Genomic DNA, 8,410 nt, shown 5'->3' with positions numbered 1-8,410 from the left:
CCGGGGCCACCTGGCTCCAGCTGCCTTCACGGCCTGTGCTGGCCCAACCTCTAACTGCTAGACGAAGAGTTCTTTGTATTGGCAGGGGGATTGGCAGGGGTGGGGTGGGAGGTGGGTGCAAACTCCTCCGAGAATCTGATGAAAGCTCCGGATCCTGTCTCTAGAAAACGTACATTCACCCTCACACACATACAGCTTCGGCTGCAATTTCAGGGGGTTCCTGGGCCCCAGAAGTCAGCAATTCTCTCTCAAACCCGGGAGTCCCCATGGGGGCCAAGGTGGAGAAAGAGGGAAAGGGTTTGGAAGCGCAGAGGAAGATGGAAACTGTGCTCTGCGGGGTGGGGGGAGGTGAAGGAGCAAACAGGTCGGGGGCAGAGTGGTCAGGGAAGGAGGCGCCCACAGCAGAAGTTCAGGAGGCCTGGGCACCTCCCAGGGGGACGTTTGCTACCATGGAGTGAGCTCATCGAAGGGCATGGTGGTGCTCCGGGAGGGCTGAGGGAGACGGGCCCCCAGGCCAGTCCTGACCCATCCCAGAGCTGGGTTTTGTTCTAATAAGGGAAGTGGGATTCTGTGACACAGCTCAGATTCCGAAATCTCCATTTGGAAAGTGAATTCAGATCCCTTCGCCTGAAGCCAGCAGCGTCCACAGTTAGAATAAAAACCCACAGCGGTCTTGGTCTCAAAGTAACCAAACCTTCCACCTGCCAAGGACAGGGTGGCGTCAGGCTAATGCAGCCACCAAGCCAGCCTGTTAAAAATACTGGTTATATAAAGAAAACATCCTCAGAAAAGAACCCCGACTAATCTGGGCTGGGCTAGAATAAACCTCTCCTGTTCTGACCTGCCCCCGAGGTGATGATTTATTTCTTCCTTGAATTGCTCCCCCAGTTCTGCACATTCACACGCTTGCTCAGCAGACCCCCAAACAGAGCATTTTGGGTTTGCCCGGCTGTTCCATTTCCCGCCTGTTCAGTTCATGTCAGGTCCCACCGCTGGGCTTGGTCCCTCTTCTCCCCGCCCCCTTGGCTTCCCCTTCCCGCTTTTTCTCTCCCTCCTCCTTTCTCCCTCTTCCTCTCCCTCCTCCTCCTGCTCTGAGATCCCCGATTGGCCTCCCTTCCAGGCTGCCTCTCACCTTACCACCTCCTTGATTCCCATTCCCAGGGGCCCACAGGTGTGTGTGGAAAGGGGGCAGCTTCTGACCCTGGGCCTTGAAGGAGAGACGAGGAAGGGAAGGGGGAAGAGGCACCGGCAGCACAGGTGTAGCCTTGGCAGCAGGCTGCTCTCTGATTTCTCACTGCTTTGGGGAACAAGCACGCAGGTATCACTGTGTCACCAAGAGGGAAATGGCCACGCCAGTGAGTCATCTCACGAGCACCTATATCCCCAGCGCCTGCATCCAACAGGACACTGCCTCCATCCCATCATCCCACACTGAGTGGCCCTAGCAAGGCATTTCTGGAAAAGCGTTTCTGGTGCTTTCTGTTGTGGAAGTTAGCCCTGCCACCCCGCTCCCATCCCCCCGCCCCCCCACGCTCCCCTGTTTCCCTACATGTAAATGGGGAAGGACACTCGTTGAGTACCATTCACCTGCCTGAGTCGGGCTAGCTCTTTCACGCATTCATCCTCCAGTGATTCCTCCTGGTAACATTTACAGGAGACGTAGGATTATTCCCATACCCTGGATGAGAGACCACGCTCAGAGAGGTTGTCATTTGCCCAAGGTTGCACAGCTCATAAGTGGCAAGGCCACTGGCCGCCAGAATCAGCATTCTGAGTGTGGGTAGTAAATCGATGGCAGTGGTAGTCCTGGTGCTGAGGGGCCAGCTCCTACCTGTGACTGTGTGAGGCCATAGAGCCAGTGGTCAGGAGCATGGGGCCGGGGCCAGGCTGAATGAGTTCAGGTCAAACTCAGGCTGCGAACTCCACTATCTGTGGGACCTCTGTGCCTTGATTTCTTCATCCATAAATGGGAGTGTTTAAAAGAGCCCTTTCCTCCTGGGTTTGTTCCGAGGATTAATCCACATATAGGGCTTAGAGCAGCGCTTGGCCCGCATAAGCACTGGGTGTGAGCTATCGCTACTTCCAGAGGCACCAACGCTTTGATTCTGGAGGAATTCCCCAGCCTCTGAGAGAAGGTTGGAGGAATGATAACTTTCACTTCAGGTAGTGCTTTAGAGGATCCAGAGCCCCCATCCACCGACTTTCTCATTTAATCTTTATAACTCCCTTGGATAAGGGCAGGGGTGGTTTAATTCCCATGTCACAGATGTGAGCTTGAAGCCCAGCGATATCATGGGACATGACTGGGCCCCCTACGGAAACAACTCCTACCAGCCTCTCTCTATGTGGCTTCTTATGTGGCAGGACTTGTGCCCAAGAGTGCACACCTGAGCAACCAGACTGGCACTCAGAGAATTGGGGAGGGCATGAGGCTCATAAGAGAACACCCTGATGAAGGCTGAGAAGAAGAAAGATGGAGAAGAAACCAGGACATGAGCCCCTGGCCCTTCCAAGTGGACTCCACTGCCAATCTAAGCCATTAATGTCAGGAAGGAAAAACCCAGCTGGTCACAACCAGGGAAGCCGAAAGGAGTGGATGGGACCCCTGGTGGCAGGGGAGGAGGTGGGGAGACTTGGCTGGCACAACCAAGGAGCCCAACATTCCAGGGAATTGTTCTGGACAAATTCTGAAACCAGACATGGGCTACAATGACAGGTGTGAAAGACAAGAGTCAGCAGTGAGCAGCTAATTCATTTGCTTTCTACCCCTTCCTCCCATCCTCCCTTCCTTCCTTCCTTCCTTCAACATTGAGCTCCTAAGCCTTGAGCAGGGGCTGGAGATAAAAGTGTTAAAAAGGTGAAGCATGCATAACTGAGTAAACAAGCAACAAGCTATACTGTGGTAAGTACTCTAATGGAGGGGCAAACAAGGAGCAGTGAGAGCATAAAGGAAGAATCCAAGAAGGGTTCTCAGAGGAGGTGACAGCGGTGTAGACCTTGAGGGATGAATAAGAGTTTTCCAGGAAGAGGACTCAATACTGGAATGTGGAAGGGGGCAAAAAAGAGAGAGAGGATCTTCTGTCGAGAAGCAACTCCTATTGCTTATCACTTCAGATTTCCCTTTTGTGTTCTATTTTCTTTTTTGTTAATCAGAGCCAAAGCAGAATTCCTTATAGAGCCCTGGCCTCTAATTTACCTCACACAAGAAGCTCCTGCTTTCTTTCTCCTCTGAACAAAAAAATCATCTACCCTGTTTGGAGCTCTCTGGTGCTCGGGTTTCCTATAACAGAGAACAAGGCTCTCATTCCATAAGTTGAGATGAGGTCTAGTAATCCTATATCCTGAGAAATAAAGTATACATGGACTCTAATTTACACTAGAGTGTGGATGACTGATACAAGATACTTACCTATGCACAGATTAGAACACAAAGAGAGAGTGAAGAGAACAGAAGGACCCTGGAAGTATGCGTGTGTCATTAAAGGGGAAACAGTAGTAAGAACCCTTGACAAGGGTGGAGAAGAACCCGGGAAGAGAGATGGAGAGAGTACTAGATTAACAGTCACAGTTCAGCACACTGAGACCCAGAGGGAGAGGGGTACCCTCTGGAGCCTTCTTACTTGCCCCCTACTCTCACAATCCCACCCCCAGACTCCCTGGCAAATGATCGCTACCTCCAGCAGGGTCCTGAGAGAAAGAAGGTCCCTAGTTGACCTGCCAGGAGTACGGCATTGTCCCTTCAGGGGAGAAGGCGGTCCCAAGGCATGAGGCCGGATGCAGGTGGAGCATTGGGAAGGACGCTGGTTCCATCCTGTTCCTTGGTCCTGTGTCTGCCTGGTGGACTGAGAGGACGGCACAGGCTGGCCCCCAGGCCGACCAGCCAGCAGCCTAGGAAGGGTTAAGCATCCCAGGCAGCTTCTACGCCGTGCTGGTGGTGGCAGTGGCACAACTCTGCTCTCCACAGCACCTTGGGAACCACCACCCCTGGGAGGGCCACCATGCAACAGCTCGTGTGGGAACAGGTCCTCTGGGTCTCCCTGCCTCCTGGGCTCGCCCAGGTCCTCCCGAGGGGCAGCTGGCCCGGCCTGGGCCATGAGGGAGAGGCAGGCCACCTCGTCTCTGAACCCTTCTGGGGCCGAGGGCTGAAGGCACGGAGGAAAGTCTGGCTTTGTTTGTTTCCCTTTGTTTGCTCTGAACTTTTGATCACTGATACTGTATTGGAAGTAACTGTCCTTGGACCTGGGGTCTAAAGATGAGGGATTGGGGGGAGATTTAAGGGGGAATCTCTGGGGACATTAGGAATGGAGTCGTGCCACAGGTTGAGGCATCCCAGCCTCTGGTCCCTGCAGAGGTCCCCTCGGGGCTGGTCACCTCCAGGAGGCCTGAGCGGGATCCGGAGGCTCAGAGTTCAGGAAGGAGCCCATGGGAGGTGAGGGGGGCACTGGCACGAAGGCCAAGCTGGGCCAGCAACCCCTGCCTCAAGGTTTTCCTTCTTTCCCTCCATCCCAACCTCCCTCCCTCCATCGGTCTTTCCTCTCTTCATCACCCCTTCCTGCCTCTTGCTCCCCTTGCCTTCTCTTCTTCCTCACTCTTCTTCCTTTTCCATCCACTCACTTAAACATTTCCCTGAGCACTTACTATGCAGGGAGCGCTGGGCTAAGCCCTGAGGGGGCGCCGGGATGAATCAGCTCCCTGGGGTAGCTCACAGTCAGGGGAGGGGAATTCGACAAACATCCAAAACACCAGGAAGAGATGGTTAAGTTCTGAAAGGAAGAGCTATGGGAACTCTCCTCTCAGTCCCTCTCTTCCAGCCCTCCTCATTATTCTAACAGTTTCTCAGGCAGGAAATGCATAATGTAAAGAGCAGCGCTTTCGCGTTATTCCCCAAGGACTCCCAGGAACGCCCTAGAAGTGAGGCGCCAGCCGGAGACATTTGGGAGGGATAAGGGAGGACACAGCTGAGCACTTACTCATGCCAGGCCCCTCTGCCCCTTCGTTCATTCATAAAACATTTATTTCACACGGTGCTAGGCCCCAGGTACTGACAGGAAGGCAGGCAATAGACAAATACAGTTACGAGGAAGAAAGTACCATGAAAAAAAAATGAGCAGCTGCAGTGACAGAAAACAACACAGAGGTAGTGGCAGGGGGCAGGGGGTCGGGGGGGAATCACCAGGGAAGAGACACTTAAAGCCGGACCCAGAGAGTGAGAACTCAGCCAATCAAAGGGGTGGGGAGAGGTGGGGCACAGTGGTCCACATGAGGGAACAGCGTGTGTAAACTACTAAAGTGGGAAGAGGCTGGTATGTGTGAGAAAGTTTCCCGGGGGTCAGAGGGAGGGGCAGGAATGATTTGCTGAGGCAGGAAGAGGCCTGATGAACAGCAGGGCCTTGAGGGCTCGCCTTTCTTTGAAGAAGTTTGGATTTTATTCGAAATACAGTGGGAATCCAGCCACTGACGGTATTAGGCAGGGGTAGCACGATCTGGTTTCTGTTTTAGGAAGCGCTCTCTGTCTGCTGGGTGGAGGCTGGGTGGTAGATGTCAGTGGGACCCAGGGAGACCAGGAAAGAGGAGATGAAGCCCACCTTCAGAGTTGGAGGGGAGAGAGTGGGAGATGGAGAACGTGTGAAACACATTTCAGAGCTTGGAATGATAGAACTCGCTAATGGCTTGGAATGGGGGCGGGGTATTGTTAGATATTTTAATCTACTGGTCTTTTGGCCTACCTCCCCTATTAGAATGTAAGCTTCATGAGGGCAGGGATTCCATTGGTCTTGTTCACTATTGGTTCCCCAGGACAGAGTATAGGCATTTAATACAGATGTAATGCACAGCGAGTGAGCTGAATTAAGGAATGAGAGGGCGGGATTAACGACGACACCTCAGTTTCTGGCTCAGCCTCAGGGAGAGGAGCCACCCCCTCTCTCCACACCAGGTATTGCTGATTTAGGAAGCAGAGACCCTAAGTCAGCAAAAAGCACAGCCCTGCAGTTCCAGGAGACTTTTATGGAATAGCCCTAGAAGTAGGCAAGTATGGTGGGCGGCGGCCCGACAGCGCTATGGGGAAAGGAGAGGCTTCCAGCACCAACAGCAGAAGGCCCCTCTGACCTGGAGCCCCAGCTGTCCTCCTGGCTCCCTCTCAGCCCATGATGCTGTGTTCAAAGCCAACTGTGGTCTCCCAGGAGAGAGCAGGTCCCAGAAGCCCTGGCAGCCCTCGCCGGCCTCTGGAACGACTGAGCCCGCTCGTGTGCCCCCTGTTGTGTGGGTGCCAGGGTGGGCATGCTCAGGGGCCTGCAGCTGGGAGATGAAGGCGGGTGCTCACTGTGGTGATGCTGTCGGGGACCCGGGGGGCTCTAGGGGTGGGCGCTGGGTGCATGTCGTCAACACCGAGTCACTCTGGACCGGATGCACCACAGATGCCGGTCTCTGCTCCAGCCTGTGCAGGGGGGCAGGGAAGAGGCAGACAGGGAGTCTTCTACCCTAGAGTTAAGGACTTTGAGGAAAATCATGCTGGGAAAGGAGCTTATCTGAGTCCTGTTCAGAAGACCTGGGTTCTGGACCTGTCCCCACCATTAACAGTTGCGTGGCCCCATGTAAGTCAGACCATGTTAGGACTGGAAGGGGCCTTCTAATTCCACCTTCCAGGCTGAGCAGAAATTCCTGCCACGAACCCCCAGCACACGATCGTTCGGGGTCTCTCTAAACTTCCAGGATGGGAACTCCACTCCAGGACAGCCCATTCCTTCAGGAGTTTTGCTAGGAAGCCTCTCTTTTCCAAGAGGCCTGGAAGGACCCAACACCAGAGGTTAACAGTGTCACCTCCAGGGAGGACAGTGGGATTGAGGGGGGTGACGAGGCTTCCCAGTTGATTTGGTTTGGGACACTTTCAGTACCACGTGTTAAATTTGTAATGGCAAGGAAAACAACAAAGTCAGGTTTTTCTTGATTTGAAGCCAATCTGCCTTCCTAACATTTCCACCTACTGGTTCTAGGTCTGCTCTCTGGGATCAGAGAATAATCTAAACCTACTTCCCCTCTGATACCCTTCAAATACTTGAACTTGACCCCCAACAAATTTCCAATAAGCCATTTCCAGGTTGAGCTGCTCCTCACGTAACTTGGTTTCCAGACCAGTCCCCATCCAAGTACCTCCCTTCCAAGCATCAGAAAATAAAACTCAGTGAGTTGCAGAAGGAAGGAACCAATCACTCCTTCAGTTGAGTGTTACCTTATGCTAATTAATTAATGAGGCTGAGAAGACACCCTTCTCCCTTTTCTGTGTGCGTGTGGCGGCATGATCAAATCACTTACTTCCTCAAGCCTTGATTTTCTTACCTATAAAAGGGGAAAACAATACCTTTGCTATGAGAATCAATAGAGGTTAAGGAAATTAAAAACATTAAAAAGCACAAATCTATACTTTAGGTATGATGACCTAGAAGCCTCATTCCATTTAGACAGCAGCTAAGTGTAGGGCTCACAGAGCCAGATGGCTTGGGTTCAAATCCCAGCTTTACCGCTTATTGGCTGTGTGACCTTGGAGAGATGACCTAACATTGCTGTGCTACAGTTTTCTCCTCTGAAACAAGGATGATGATAACACCAAGCTCAGAATGGGTGTTTAGGAGCATTAGGTGTATTGCCTGGCACTTAGTAAAGGTTAGCTGTTTGGTATTACCACCCCGACTCTTATTCCTTCACAGGGAGATAAGGGGCTCACCGAAACGAGGCGAATTCATGGCACCTAGCTGAAACGTGAGGCCATCAAACCAAACCGGTCATTTGTCACTGGAGAGAGTTGCTCCCCCAGCCAAATATTTGTAAACAATGTTTTGTGCTAGGCGCTGTGCTGAGGGTGTCACAGGCCCTGCCTCACTGAACTCTCCCAATAGCTGCATGAGGTAGATACCATGATTGCTCCCATTTTACAGATGAGGAAATAGAGGTTCACACAGATTAATTAACTTACCCAAAGTCACATAAACAGGAAGTGAAGGAGCCATGAGTCAGACTCCCAGAGTCAGTCTCCATCACTATAGCATCCTGCTCTTTTAACCAGCTCCCTAGTTTGGGTCCCACTCCAGCTTCGGGGACCAGAGGGAGCCAGAGCCTTTGCTTCCTTGACAGCATTGTCTGCTGTTTCTGTGAGGTGGGGAGGAGGGGCGGTCCCCTGCTTCTCTCACTGAACTCTGCCCTCCTGCACACTGCCCCCTCCCCTTCCCCCTCCAGGGGTCTGAGGGTGTCACCGGGGACGCCAACTGCATCTCCTTGGGTCCCCTCAAGCCCCCCTGGCACTGGGTACCCTTGGGCTGCCTGCTGGGTTCTCAGCCCCTGACCATGAAACGGTTCCACACTGATCAACAACAACAACAAAAAAAGAAAAAGAAAAAAACCCCAAAATACCCAAACA

This window comes from Delphinus delphis, chromosome 1 (genome assembly GCF_949987515.2).
Source record: "Delphinus delphis chromosome 1, mDelDel1.2, whole genome shotgun sequence".
In the NCBI taxonomy this organism is placed as follows: domain Eukaryota; kingdom Metazoa; phylum Chordata; class Mammalia; order Artiodactyla; family Delphinidae; genus Delphinus; species Delphinus delphis.
Note: the sequence above shows the minus strand (reverse complement) of the source record.